Raw genomic sequence first — 13855 nt, 5'->3', positions numbered from 1 at the left:
AAATTTATCTATTTTCATTAATTTCATAACATCCTTTTAAAAATGCAATTAAAAAAAAGTATTATTTAGCCCTTCTATTTAAATGAAATTAACTAAATAACTCTCCTATTTTTAAAAATTTATTATGTAATCCTATTTTTTTATTCTCTACTTTTTAGTCTTTCGATCATTTTGAATGTTAATTAAAACTCTATAAATTTATTTAGCTGTGATTTAAAATAAAAATATTAATAAATTTAATTCAAATTCCCAACTCATAGAAACTTAAATGTCATTACAAATAATTAAACAATTATTTTTTGTAATGATAACTCCAGCAAGAATATCAACGCTGATGCTATATTTTGTCCTCTTTAATTAAAGTTCAACTTAATAATGCAATATTATTGGAAAAGGACTAAGAGGTTGCGATAGGGAGATGTGAACGTCAATAGACGCAAAGAGATGAGAAAAGATCTTATCGTTTGATTTCATATGGAAAATAACAAAAAATAAATAATGTCTTTGATTCCAAGTGGGCCCAATTATCATTTCATTGAAAACATGTGGGGAAGCTATTTTAAAGTCAGATTCATTTATAGGTATTGTTTGGTTGAATAATTAAATTAGAAAATTTTGAATTTTAAAAGTTGTTAAAATTGTATATATTTGATTGATATTTTTATTTGATTGTTTAAAAAATTAAAAGTATTTATTTATTTATTTAATTAAAAGAGTGTTTTAGTGTATATTATTCAAATAAAATGTTAGAATATCATACAAGAAATAAGAGGGTATATCCATTCAAAATCAAGTATAGAATTAACTGCCCTTGCAATAATGTGAGCAACTACATTCGCTGGTTTTCTAATAAATTCATAAGAAACATACTGCAATTCATTCAATAGAGCCTTACAATTAAAAATAAGAAATGAACAATATGAAAAATCAAACAAAACCTCTGCTTTCAAAACTTGAACCATCACTAAACAGTCTGTTTCCATGTGAATGAAAAAGAAAGAAAATGTCTTAATCCAGCTTAAAACTTTCCAAAAGTCTAAAGTCTCTCTTAGCTGAGGATCATAGAAACGAGGCTAAGTTAGACAACCAGTACAACACATTTCTTGGCTGTCCTGAATTATCATTCCCAAACTATACGAACCATTAGCCAAAACAGCCATATCAATGTTACATGTATATTGACCTGGTAATGGAGCTTTCCAATGAATACAACCAGCTGTACGCTGCTCCTTATATGGCACCAACCAGTGAGCTTTCGACCACTCCGAATGCACAGACTAAGCTCTACTAACAATCGAAAATGGCAACTGAGTTCTAGAATGCCATACAAGTTCATTTCGACTGGTTCACAAACTCCAAAGCACCATAAAGAGCTCCACCTATTGCTATTTACTACCCAACATCAACAACATAGCAATCCAAGAATTCAAATTGGCAATTGGAGCCCAGCCTAAGGAAGACAACAACCACATAGATTGGGCAAAGGGACATGAATATAAAATATGCATAATCGTCTCGACAAGTAACCACAAACCGGACAAAACTCATCCACCGAAATGTGGCGCCATTGAAGAATAGCTCTACAAGGCAAGATACATTTCACAACACGTCATACCAAAATTAAAACTTTACTTGAGACTTTTACCTTCCATAATTTATCCCATGGAAAGTCCTCCATTTCTTGATTAACAAGGTGTAAATCCATGGCCACTTGATAACCTTCCTTTATAAAGTTGTAACAACCCAGAAATCGGACCGCCACCGGCGCTAGGACCCAGGTCGGCTTAAGGCCGCCAGGACCCGTAGCAAGCCTACTGTGAGCTCTGTGTACCTGATAAAACCCATACATGATCTTACATTTCTATAAAAATTTTGATCTTTCTCATATACTAAGCTTGGACTGAATATACTCTGTATGCACTCTGAGAGTAATACCTGCTGTGGTACCATATAGTATAGAAACCCCTCACTAGAGCCCTCATCAAATGCTCTAGATGGGTCAAACTATCATACACCAAGCTTAGTTCTCATCATCATAAAACATAAGACATAAAAATGATCATGTACAAAAGGGATAAACATACACTGGGGCCAAGCACAATACTATAACTCTGTACATAATATAATTTATACATCGTCTCTATACATATGACAACATCTCTATATTGTACATCATGTCCACTACTCTAACTATTACAATTGCCTTTACCCTTGCTGTCCTTGTCTTTCCTCTGAAACCCTGAACACATGGGGTTAGGGAGAGGGGTGAGCTACTAGAGCCCAATGAGTAGAACAATAAAACACTTAAATCATGCTATCATGAAATGCCTCACAGCACAAACATTTCACATCATGGACGGACGGGCCCAAAAATCCCTCAGCTCAATGCCCGGCCCTCAAAAGAGCACCACAGGACTTCGTGACTCAGCTGATTGCCCGGCCCTCTAAGGAGCACCGCAGGACTTTGCAACATAAAACTCAGAGGGCTAAAGGGTCCATACTGTGTCCGTCCCCAGCAACAAGTACTAATGCAATGCATCAACTTCGTGAGTACTAGTGCAATGCAAGACTCCTACATAAACATGGCATTTATGATGCATGGATCATGCTAAACATTCATTAATTAAAAAAAAAAACATATGGTTCTATTCCACTCACCTCTATCAACTGCTAAGCAGTCTCTGTGACTCTAACTCTGTGAGCCTCCTTGGTTCCTCGGGTCCGCACCTACACAGGTAGACTCAAATGAGGACCAAACATACTCTAACATATTTCTGAAAATCTCCTCAAAACCCCACTAAAACATCCTACACATACATGGAAAAATGAGCAAAGGAAGGCTGGACAGGGGTCTTTCTGCGGCAGGTTCGGCGGCCGAAACTCCTCTCCAGAGCCGAAACTCGGGCACTTTCAGCGGCACCTTCGGCGGCCGAAAGTCCCTTCCAGAGCCGAAAGTCCCTTCCAGAGCCGAAAGTCCAAGCTTTCGGGGGCGAGTTTACGCAGCCGAAACAGCCTCCTCAAGGGGTTCGGCGACCGAACCTTCCTTCAGCGGCCGAACCTGGGCTCTCCAAAAAGGCAGAACCCATGCACAACTCAAGTCTCCAGCCTTCAAAAACCTAGAAAACACCCATATCATGCATACCAACTCTCAACAACCTACACATAGCAAATCTCATGCAAATAGGGGCCTAACAACTAGTTTAAACTCCACAAACTACAACAAACATCAACCAATGGCATATGATCAACATATGCCTCAACCTTCAACCTTAACCTATAAAACTCTCTAAAACTCTTAAACATAAGGGGAGGTGAGGATCCATGCTTACCTCTTGAAGAACGAGAGGATTGATGGTCCTAACTCGGAGATGTGGAGGAAAAACGATCCAAACCCTCCAAGTTCACCAACTTTGCTTTCTTTTGCTCCAACCTCTAAAACCAAGTGCAACACATGTAAAACCATGCAAGATTTGAAGAAATCACATGAAAATACCCAAGGAGAACAAGAACCCTACCTTTGACCAAAGAGAAAGCTTCCAACACCCTCCATGGCAGGTCAAATGGGTTTTTATAGGTGGCCAACCGCCTCTCCTTCGGCGGCCAAAGCTGCATGCAAAACCATGCAACGTTCGGCGGCCGAACATGGGGTTCGGAGGCAGCAAAACTAGGCAACCTTCGGCGGCCGAACCTTCTTTTCCTTTTTAAAACTCATTTTTCTTTCTCAAACCATGAAAACATGTAAAAACATTTTGCAAAACCTTTGCTCTACCCTTCTAGAAGGCTCCGACATCCTCGAATCCCGAATTCCAACGGAGACTTCGGCCGGAAAGTAGGAATTTTGATGCCGGGGTGTAGCCGGGTATTACAAAAGTAATCTCATATCGATTCAAAGACCACACCCACTCATCCCTGTGCTCAATCCTTGATAAAGGAATCTGCATAATTAGATCAGCTCACATGGTAAAAAAGTGCTGGTAATTAACTCTCTGTTCCATTGGCAGTTAAGGATTAAATCAGCTACCTAGAATAAAGGAAGAGAATCATCTTGCTCAGTAAGAACCCTCAGTTCCACTATATGAAACAGCCATGGATCACGCCAAATATTAATAGTCAAACCATCCCCCACTTGCTTCCTACAGTCTTGAGCCAGAATGACCCTTGCAGCGCAAATACTATGCCATATTTGGCTAGGATTGCAACCAACATTAGCTTGAAAAAAGTCACAATCCCGAAAATAACGTGCCTTGAACACCTTCGCTGCTAAAGGATCAGGATATTTCAACAAATGACATCCTTGCTTCGCTAGTAACGCTAAATTAAATTGATGAAGATCTCGGAATCCCATACCACCTTAGATTTTAAGCACTGTCATTGATCAAGCATAATTTAGCCACATTTTTATCATAATTATTATTGTTTATTTACACATTTTTTAGTTTAATTTATGATTTTTATCTTGTTTTTACAGAAAAGGAAGAAATTGGAAAATTGGAGAAAAAGTGCAGAAAATTGACAGAAAAGTGATTGGGTCAGTGATTTGCTCAAAACACTCAAATCACCGGGCAAATCACTTTGACAGCAGAAACCTGGAGGCAATAGGCAGAAGTGATATGGGCAAGTGATTTGCCCAAGACACTCGAAGACACTGGCCAAATCACTCGCAGAAGACAGAGAGCAAAAAAACTGGACTAACTCACAGAAAAGTGATTGGGTCAGTGATTTGTCCAAAACACTCAAATCACCGGGCAAATCACTTTGACAGCAGAAACTGACAGAAGAGCGGGAAATTGGGCAGAAAATAGAAATCCAAATTTTCAGAAGTCCAATTCCAACCCAATCACTACCAACATAAAACCAAGAGCCACGAAAGAGCTTCTCATCCAAGAAATTCCAATTGCAATTAAATTCAACATCAAAAGAGGAGTCAAACACCAAATCAAAAAGGGATTTTGAAACCCTAGATGGATAGAATTCTTCAGCTATAAAAGGAGAGCCTCCAAACCAGCAGAGCATCTTCGGATCAGCTACTCAGCATCTTCTCCCCTCACCAGAAATTCTGCAGCTGCTTTCTTTCCTTTCTTTTCATCTTTTGTGTATTTAGTCCACCATGAGTGGCTAATTTCCTCCTTTTCTAGTTGAAGTTGGTGAATTTCAGATTTTGTGATGAATTGGGAGATTTAAATCTCCATTGTTAAACTTCTATTTATTTTCAATATTTATGCAATTTGAGCTTTCCATAATTATTACTTTGCTTTTAGAATCAATAAGGGCCTATTGCTTTTAAATTGTTTAAGTAATATTGTTTGAATGATTTAGGTCCGTAATTGCTTAGGTTGTTCAAATACACATTTAATCAAATTGCATAATCTAAACTTGACCACGCGGTTGGCAAGGATAGAATTAGGTTTCTCTAAGTCTTAATGCAGTTGACAGTTGTTCAATGCCAAAGGCCCCAAGGACGTTCATTGGCAACTTGTTAACTAGTGTTTGATTAGCGAACGTTTCCTAATCAAACTAGAACTAAGGAGGAATTTTGATTGTGAGAAGCGTCTTCCACATCCTAAACTAATTTATTGGAATAAATAGGAGTGTTAAAGAATCAATGATCAATTCTAAACAATCTGAAATAGATCCATACTTCAACTAGAAGCTTTTCTCTTATTGATTTACTCATCTTTAAATTATTGCTTTCTTTTGTTATTTAGTGTTAATCCATCAACTCAAAACCCCCCTCTTTTATTTACTTGTTATTTACTTGACCTAGTCATTATTAGGAAAATCATTGGTGTCAATTCTCTGTGGTTCGACCCTATTGCCACTATCTACAAGTTTATTGTTGATTGTTTAATAGGTTTATTTTTGACGGCTTCGACAACCGCTTATCAAAAATTGGCGCCGTTGCCGGGAAATTAATCTAACTAACGTATTTTCCTTTTGTGACCAGGGCTGATCGTAAAGAAGCTCTTCTTTACGATCCTGAAATTGAACGCACTGCCAAGACCTTATAAGCATGGCTACGGTAAGTATGTATTTTCTCTCTTCTCAAATTTCTGAACTAACCTCTATGGTGAGAAATTATGGTATAGGTCAAGCCCAACAACTTCAACAAGCACATGCAGGATTCTATGGACAGCCAAGACATAATCCCTACCTTGACACATACAATTCAGGTTGGGGAGACAATATGAGCTATGGCTATACAAGGACAGACCACTACCATGACTACCAAAGAGATTTGCAATACAATCCATGTTGGGGGGACAATCCGAATTATGGCTATGCAAGGGCTGACTACTACCAAAACTATCAAGCCCAAGCAACACCTCAAAACTCCAATATGGAACTTGAAGAGATGGTAAGGAAATTGGAAATTTCTGAGAAAATTCTCCAACAGCAAGTGGATCAAGCGGTCAATTCAATGAACACGCACATATTAAGAAGAGAGGAAGAGCTTCAAGATCTATGGGACGATGACGAAGAAACAGACCAAGCTGTTGAGTCTGCTGCACAAATCACCACTACACTTGAAGCTGAACCAGATACCCGATTCCAGGTTACTGCAAAATTTTCTACACCAGCAAATTCACCCAATGCCACACCTGCCACTGCTGAAATTGCACCGGCAATTGCTGAACCTGCTGTCCAAAAATCAGCAAGTGTTGAATCTGCCACCATTGCATCCCTTGTTGCTGTCCAAACACCAGCAACCTCAAAAATTGACACAACTGAACCAGAAGATGTTGCACTTACTGAACCAGCAACATACACCACTGAATCAGCCACTATTGCATCCCCTGCTGTTGTCCAAAATCTTGAGCAACAAGTGAGCCAAATGGCCACTTCAATGAGCAAATTTGAGTCTCAAGGGAAGCTACCCTCCCAAACTGAGATAAATCCAAGACAAAATGCTAGTGCCATCACATTGAGGAGTGGAAAAGAGCTACAAGACAGCATGGCTAAAAAATTGCAAAAACAGGCCATGGAAGAAATTCTGCCAGAAAGTGATCAGGGCAGTGATTTGCCCAATTCACTAGTAGAAACTGACCCGATCGCTGGGCAAACTGAGCTGTCCAGCAGTGATTTGCCCAAATCACCAGAGAAGGCAGAGAGTGATCTGCCCAAATCAACAGACCAGGTAGAATCCAGTCAAAGGCAGAAACAGCAACTTATGGAGAAATTCAAGGTACCTCCTCCCTTCCCAAAGAGATTTGCAAGATCCCAAAAGGAGAAAGAGGAAAAAGAGATATTGGAGACACTTCGCAAAGTGGAAATCAACATACCCCTACTTGATGCTATCAAACAAATACCAAGGTATGCTAAATTTCTCAAAGAGCTATGCACCAATAGGAGGAAACTTGCTGAACATAAAAAGGTAAGTGTGGGGGAGTGTGTCTCAACTGTCATTCAAAGGAAACTTCCCACCAAATGCAAGGATAGAGGAATGTTTGCCATTTCATGCAAAATAGGCAACATAGGAATAAAGAAGGCCATGTGTGACCTTGGAGCTTCAATAAATGTCATGCCTCTTTCTATTTTTAACTTGTTGAATGCAGGTACACTCAAGGGCACCAGTATTATGATCCAATTGGCTAATCGATCTGTTGTCTACCCCAAGGGAGTGCTAGAAGATGTGTTGGTGCAAGTGGACCAATTAGTCTTTCCAGCAGATTTTTATGTTATTGACATGGAGGAAGACAAGGGCAAAATCACCTCTGATATCCTACTTGGAAGACCATTCTTAAGTACAACAAGAACTAAAATTGATGTGCATGATGGCACATTGACTATGGAGTTTGAAGGGGAAGTTATCAAATTTAATGTTTATGATGCCATGAAATTCCCTAATGATGTTTCTCCTGTTTATGGCCTTGATGTTATTGATGATTTAAGTCAAGAAATTTTTGATTTTGATCAAGAAAATTTACTTTATGATGGTCTTTGCAGGAAAGGAGAAGTGGACAACAACATCACTGAAGCAGAAAAAACAGCAGACTGCTGTAACTTGCTAGACGTGGGTGATTTGCCCAGTGATTTGCCCAGATCACCAGATAATCTGCTCAAATCACAGACCAAATCACTGGAGCAGACAGACTTGACAGACAGTGATTTGCCCAGATCACCAGATAATCTGCCCAAATCACAGCCCAAATCAGACAGCAAACAGCAGAAATCAGCACAAACAGCAACTGCACCAGAACTGAAATCATTGTCCAGCCACCCCAAATATGCCTACTTGGGAGCTGGAAATTCACTTCCAGCAATTATTTCTAACCAGCTCAGCCAAGAAGAAGAGGAAAAGCTCCTTGATCTGTTGAGGAAGCACAAGAAAGCAATTGGGTGTACCTTGGAGAACATAAAAGGCACCTCAAGACCATTCGGTGGAGGCTCAAGACAGGATGCATCACATGGAAAGCATGTTGCAGCTGCTGATTCAACATTTTCTGCCCACAGACCAGCCACAACAGTGATTTGACCAGTGATTTGCCCAAATCACCTGCTCAAATCACCCACATCCCAGGCAGTCCCTTTCCTTCTCCTTATTAATTTTTTCATATTTATGTTTAAACATTGAGGACAATGTTTGGGATAGGTGTGGTGGTATTTGCTGTTAGGTTTAGGTTATATTTTTTCCGTTTACATTATCTTTTTGCTTTCTTTTTATTTCTTTTTGCATCTTTTTGCCCCATAAACACACACCAAAATTTTTTCACACATTTTTTTCACTTTTTGCACACACACACACAGAATTTTGATTTAGCTTTTGCTCTACTCAGCATAGATAACAAGGTTAAAAGAGCTTCCTATCTCATGACCCCATTGATTTTCCACCCCTTTAAGCCTAAATTGAATCAATTATAGTGTGCTACCTTCACTTTGGGAGTTCTTTTCTTAAATTGAATCTCTAAATTTGCATTGGTCAAGGGAAATAAAAATATAAATACATGCAAATAAAAAGTTAGTGTAACTCCCTATGAGGTGATTTGCCCAAACTGTCATGAAAAGAAAAGAAAAAGAAAAACCAGCACAAAGCACAAATCATAAAACCTGTTCCTATGGCCAAATAAGCTATGAACAGAGCTAGTAGCCACTCGAAGAAGTGACTAACTGAGTAACCGGGGGTGGGTATCACCAATATGCACCTTCGCGTAAAAAGGTTAGTGACTTTTTCAGGCAAGAATAAAAAAAAGTGCTGCTGAATAAAATAAAATAAAATGCTCAAAGAAGGGCAAGTCTCTCTTAGAGGTTGCATTGAGCTTATACAAAGAGAATAAGCATGAATGAATCAAAAACCTTTCCTTTGACCATGATAGGTAAGGGGAAACAAGGAAAAGAGAAGAACAACCTTGGTGCATATATTCTATACTGTGATACTTCAATTTAGGAGTCTAGGGGGGCTGATTAAGTGGTACTTAAGCTCAAAAGAAAAAGGAGCTTGATTGACTAAATTATTTGTTGCTTGAGGACAAGCAAAAAGCTAGGTGTGGGGGTATTTGATCAAGCATAATTTAGCCACATTTTTATCATAATTATTATTGTTTATTTACACATTTTTTAGTTTAATTTATGGTTTTTATCTTGTTTTTATAGAAAAGGAAGAAATTGAAAAATTGGAGAAAAAGTGCAGAAAATTGACAGACAAGTGATTGGGTCAGTGATTTGCCCAAAACACTCAAATCACCGGGCAAATCACTTTGACAGCAGAAACCTGGAGGCAACAGGCAGAAGTGATATGGGCAAGTGATTTGCCCAAGACACTCGAAGACACTGGCCAAATCACTCGCAGAAGACAGAGAGCAAAAAAACTGGACTGACTCACAGAAAAGTGATTGGATCAGTGATTTGCCCAAAACACTCAAATCACCGGGCAAATCACTTTGACAGCAGAAACTGACAGAAGAGAGGGAAATTGGGCAGAAAACAGAAATCCGAATTTTCAGAAGTCCAATTCCAACCCAATCACTACCAACATAAAACCAAGAGCCACGAAAGAGCTTCTCATCCAAGAAATTCCAATTGCAATTAAATTCAACATCAAAAGAGGAGTCAAACACCAAATCAAAAAGGGATTTTGAAACCCTAGATGAATGGAATTCTTCAGCTATAAAAGGAGAGCCTCCAAACCAGCAGAGCATCTTCGGATCAGCTACTCAGCATCTTCTCCCCTCACCAGAAATTCTGCAGCTGCTTTCTTTCCTTTCTTTTCATCTTTTGTGTATTTAGTCCACCATGAGTGGCTAATTTCCTCCTTTTCTAGTTGAAGTTGGTGAATTTCAGATTTTGTGATGAATTGGGAGATTTAAATCTCCATTGTTAAACTTCTATTTATTTTCAATATTTATGCAATTTGAGCTTTCCATAATTATTACTTTGCTTTTAGAATCAATAAGGGCCCATTGCTTTTAGAATCAATAAGGGCCCATTGCTTTTAAATTGCTTAAGTAATATTGTTTGAATGATTTAGGTCCATAATTGCTTAGGTTGTTCAAATACACATTTAATCAAATTGCATAATCTAAACTTGACCACGCGGTTGGCAAGGATAGAATTAGGTTTCTCTAAGTCTTAATGCAGTTGACAGTTGTTCGATGCCAAAGGCCCCAAGGACGTTCCTTGGCAACTTGTTTACTAGTGTTTGATTAGCGAACGTTTCCTAATCAAACTAGAACTAAGGAGGAATTTTGATTGTGAGAAGCGTCTTCCACATCCTAAACTAATTTATTGGAATAAATAGGAGTGTTAAAGAATCAATGATCAATTCTAAACAATCTGAAATAGATCCATACTTCAACTAGAAGCTTTTCTCTTATTGATTTACTCATCTTTAAATTATTGCTTTCTTTTGTTATTTAGTGTTAATCCATCAACTCAAAACCCCCCTTTTTTATTTACTTGTTATTTACTTGACCTAGTCATTATTAGGAAAATCATTGGTGTCAATTCTCTGTGGTTCGACCCTATTGCCACTATCTACAAGTTTATTGTTGATTGTTTAATAGGTTTATTTTTTACGGCTTCGACAACCGCTTATCAGTCATACACTTCCATCAAAGCCATCTAAGGCCAGAATTATCATTGCCGCCATTATGCCAAAAAAATCCATTCATTAAAGTTTCCAAATCTTTACAAGTATCTAGGGGAAGGAGGAAAAGTGACATCAAATAATTGGGCATTGCTTGTGCCACTGTACATAAGAGTACATCCTTACCCTCTTTAGAAAGCAATTTCATTTTTCACCCTTGGATTCTCTTTGTAACCTTCTCAATAACATAATGGAACACATGACGTTTGTCTCGTCCTATAACTAATGGCATACCCAAGTAATTTCCATGGTTCTCTACTTCATCAATTGATAAACTAACTATCGATCACGATTATTTGTATTAAGAGAGACCAAAACTACCGATTTGGTGAAATTGACCAGCCGTCTAGATGCTTGAACATACATGTGCAAACACTCCTTTAATATGGTAGCCTCCTCTTACTTCGCTTTAGTGAAACACAAAGCATCACTAGCAAAAAAAAAAAAAAAGATGAGAAATTGAAATTACATTTTTTGATACCTTAGCACCATGAACACAGTCTTAGGCTTAGAACTTTGATAAAATTGTTGACAATCCTTCTGCACATAGGATAAATAAATACAGAGAGAGTGGATCTCCTTACCTCAAACTTCTTTCCGAAAATCAATGGGCCATACTCTTCACTACCACGGATAAAGTAGTAAGATACAGTAGTCACCACCATCATGATTTTATGAACCCAAGCTTCTGCAAAACCCAATTTTATCAAATCAACTGTAAATAACCCCACTCAATCCTGTCATACACCTTACTCATGTCTATCTTCAGAGCTAAAAAGCTTTGATGGCCTTGAGTACGTCGCTTTAATGAATGAAATAATTCATAAGCTATGATTATATTATCCGTTATCAGGCGTTGAGGCAAAAAAACACTTTGGGTTTCATAGATGACGTGTAGAAGGATGTGTTTCAATCTGTTAGCGATAGCCTTACTGACTCGCGGTTGTCGAAGCCGGTCAAAAATAACCTTCCTGGTTATCAACAATTTTACAACTGCAGATAGTGGTGAAAGGATCGAATCCACAGAGAATTGATTACTTATTTATTTTTCTCAACAAGACCAATAAAATGAACTGAAACAATAATAAATTAAAGATGAGATAAAAGACTGAAAGTGGGATCAAATGAGATAAACTGGGAACATAATAAAAATAAATTGCAATAAAAGTAAAATGGGGGGGTTTGAGATTGATTGTAATAACTAATAATGAGAGTAATAATAGAAAGCAAATAATTAAAATAAAAGAGTAAATCAATATGAGAAAAGCCTAGTTGAAGATATGGATCCACTTTGGTTGTTTGGATTGATCATTGAAACTTAGATTATCTTGATTGGTTCAATAGATTAGTTATGGGGGTGGAAGACGCTTCTCACCACCATGTCTCTCCTTATGATTAAATTAATTAGGGAACGTCCTCTAATTAATTACTAATTAACAAATTGCCAAGGAACGTCCTTGGGCCCTAGGCATCAAACAATTGTCAATTGCATAAAGAAATAGAGAGACCCAATCCTAGCTACCCAAACGTATGGAGATAACGCTAGATCATGCAATTGCTTGGTTTTTACACCAAGTGTTCTAAGGTCAGAATATTTCTAGCAATTACGGACTAAAAATAATCCCAACTAGCAATCAATTAACCTTGCAATTAAAATCAAGTGGCCAATTTGATCAAAACAACAAAGTAATCATGGAATCAAAGCATCAATTGCATAAATATTGAGCAAAACCAAAGACAATAATTTATGTTCAGATCTCACAACCCATTAAACAACCTTAGTTTCAACCAATCCTCAACTAGAATAAAAGAAATCAGCCACTCATTGGCTGATTAAAAATAGAAAAATAAAGGAAAAGAAAACGAAACCGAAGAGAAATTCTGCCTTGCGCTTGGAGCGGCGGAAATTGCCGAGAGATGGGATTGAATTTAATTGTCTCCAATTTCTGTCTGTGAAAAGCTCTTTAAATAGAGCTGGAGATGTGCGCCCTAGGTGCTGTCCACATGCGCATGATTTGGTGAAGCGCGGTCCACGTGAAGCTGGTGCTGAGGGTGCGTGAGAGTGGAGTTGTGCGGGCTGGTGAGACGGTCCACGTGCATGTGTTTGTTCCATGGGAATTGGTGGAATTGTGAATTGCAGGTGTGCGTGATGCTGAGGCGGGTCCATGGGGCCATGTGTTTTTGCGTGAATGGGCCTTTGGTGAAGCGCGGGCTGCGTGAGGATGCGCTGGGCTTGGCATGCTAGTCATGTGCACGAGCAGGCTGGTTTTGAAGCGCGGGCATGGGCTGTCCAATTGCGGGCCAAAGTGCTAAGTTACTTAATCCTCAAAATATTTTCCTCATTTAGCCCGTCTTGAATTCAACTTGACGGCTTTGCACTCTTTTGCTCCAAATAAGACAGTTTTTGGGGGATTTTCTCCAAATTGTCCTTTTATACAATTTTCTGCAAAATAATATTAAAAGCAATAAATTAAGCAGAAATCATGTAAATAATCATTAACAATATCAATATAAAATGGACTAAATTATGCTCTATCAAATACCCCCACACTTAACCTTTTGCTTGTCCTCAAGCAAATAAACATAGTCAAATAAGTCTTCTCACTCTAGATCCTTATTTCCACTTAAACTCTTACTCTAGACCCCTATTTTGAATCATTGCAGTGAGAAATATATGCATGAAGATTACTCACCTTTCTCCTTGTTTCCCTTTGCTTACCATGGCTAGGATTTGTTTTCCTCAAGAGGAACCATGCACATTATTTGTTAAGACTT

The sequence above is a fragment of the Manihot esculenta genome, chromosome 13, assembly GCF_001659605.2.
Source record: "Manihot esculenta cultivar AM560-2 chromosome 13, M.esculenta_v8, whole genome shotgun sequence".
In the NCBI taxonomy this organism is placed as follows: domain Eukaryota; kingdom Viridiplantae; phylum Streptophyta; class Magnoliopsida; order Malpighiales; family Euphorbiaceae; genus Manihot; species Manihot esculenta.
The sequence above is the reverse complement of the archived record's forward strand: the minus strand, read 5'-3'. Positions refer to the sequence as shown.